Raw genomic sequence first — 2,500 nt, 5'->3', positions numbered from 1 at the left:
TTTCTCAACCGGTTCACTCATTCTCACTTTCGTTTGAACTCGTCCTTCTTCTTCTTCTCTTTATATTTTCTCTCTTCTCTCTCTCTCTCTCTCTCTCTCTCTCTCTCTCTCTCTCTCTCTCTCTCTCTCTCTCTCTCTCTCTTTCTCTCTCTCTCTTTCACGACTTAATTGACCTTATCTTATTCTGAGGGAACGTGACCGTGGTTAAGATGTTAGAATATATCAAACTAACCTATTAACCTTTCCTACGATGACCTTTACATATTCTATCCTGGTTGACGCTTGACGAAGGTCACGGTGAATAAAATCGCTTGGCGGCAGTCATAATAAACATACAATTTAATCAAATTACCCGAAAAGGCTTAGCGTATCTAAATCTCTGTTAACCTGGTGTATCTCGCTTAACTGATTTTATTTTGGTGAGCGCCTAACGATTTTATTCAGTAAAGAGGATACTTCGTGTCCTTAGGTACCGGCGGCACTCTTCATTTATTTTATACTGGCGAACGCCGTGGGAATTCGGTCTCCGAAGTTCTTTCCCCCTTGCCCCCCCACCCCCACCCCCCAACTACATGGATGGGGGTCTCCTCCCTAAGAGACGCTGCGCCGGGGGGGTGCTGGGTTGGAATTTCCAAAACCGAAATTTCGTGAAGAGGAAGAAGAAGAGGAAGAAGAAGAAGAAGAAGAAGAAGAAGAAGAAGAAGAAGAAGAAGAAGAAGAAGAAGAAGAAGAAAAAGAAGAAGAAAAAGAAGAAAGAAGAAGAAGCAGAAGAAGAAGAAAGAGGAGAAGGAGACGAAGGAGAAAGAGAAGGAAAAGGAGAAGAAAAAAGAGGAAGAAGAAAGAAAAAAAGACAAAGACAAAGAAGAAGAAGAAGAAGAAGAAGAAGAAGAAGAAGAAGAAGAAGAAGAAGAAGAGGAGGAGGAGGAGGAGGAGGAGGAGGAGGAGGAGAGGAGGTCATGGAAGACGGGGTCATTTGAAGGACCCCAGAGCCGTCTCGCAGGTCCCTTTGGGTACCTTAGGGTTCCTTACGATCCTCCATCGTCACTTAGGGACTTTTAAGGTTCCCCAGAATCTTCTCCCAGTAGATTCTCCTGGTGGTTCTGGAGACAACGCCCACCTTTTCCCCCATGAAGACCCCAGCTGGTCACCAAGAGAATTCCAGTGGTCTGGGACGCAGATGGTGCGGAGCCAGATGGGAAAGCCAGGGACAGAAGAAGACCACGCCCTTCACGAGAAACTGGCGACAGACTGACAGACTGACAGACAGACAGACAGACAGGGGTGTGTGCAGGTCGCCCCGCCCACTGCTCAGAGGTGCAAAAACAGAAACAGGTACTACTGCATGATTCCCGTGCGTTCACGAGGAAGCGGCCCCTATGTGGTTGTCTGTCTTGTTTGTTTTCAGTCCGCATCATCTGGTGGTCTCTCTCACTTCCTCTCTATCCTCTCTGTCAAGTTGTTTATCTACAATATGTATGTGTCTTACTCGCAAGCTCTTTCTCTCTCTCTCTCTCTACATATATGTGCATATATATATATGTATATATATGTATATATATATATATATATACATATATATATATATATACATATATATATACATTTATATGTATATATATATATATCTATATATACATATATATATAGATATATATGTATATATAAATATATATATATATGTATATATATATAGATATATATGTATATATATATATATAATATGTATATATATATGTATATATATATATATACGTATATATATATACATATATATATATATACATATATATATATATATATATATATGATATACGAAAACCGTGTAGTAAGCCAATTCAGTACACACTTTTCAGCCGACCAAACACCGACGTCCCGTCCTTTCCTTCCTTTGCCCTTGTCGCCGTGTTGCTGCTCTTCGAATGACGGTTCATCCGGAATCCGAAGCAACGAGTCCAATGGCACAGAAATGACTAAACTAGAAGAGAACTGTCGTGGGGCCCCGTCGGTGACCCGTGAGTCGGACTCTGTGCGGACGCGGGGCCTGATCGCCGACAAAAGCGACTTCGACCGCCGACTTCGGAAACGGAGTCGTCGACATCATTTCGCCATCAAACCGGAAGTCAGATGAAATTAGCCTTAAAGGGAGCAGATGCTCTTTGGCTTTGCAATCGCTTCACCTCCAACAGTAAACCAGGTGTGGCGCTAAGTAGAAAAATTAAGAACAATGCCCACCGATGGGGATGATACACGTACACACATGCGCACACACACAAACACACACACACAAACACATACATAAAAACACACACACACAAACACACACATACGAGCGAGCACACTCAAATACACACACAAACACACACACACACACACACACACACACACACACACACACACACACACACACACACACATACATACATACACACACACACACACACACACACGCACGCACACACACACACACACACAGGGAGTGCTTAATTCAGCAGAATAAAAT

Source organism: Oratosquilla oratoria, chromosome 16 (genome assembly GCF_046742065.1).
Source record: "Oratosquilla oratoria isolate Oo_2021 chromosome 16, ASM4674206v1, whole genome shotgun sequence".
Taxonomy (NCBI): Eukaryota; Metazoa; Arthropoda; class Malacostraca; order Stomatopoda; family Squillidae; genus Oratosquilla; species Oratosquilla oratoria.
The sequence above is the reverse complement of the archived record's forward strand: the minus strand, read 5'-3'. Positions refer to the sequence as shown.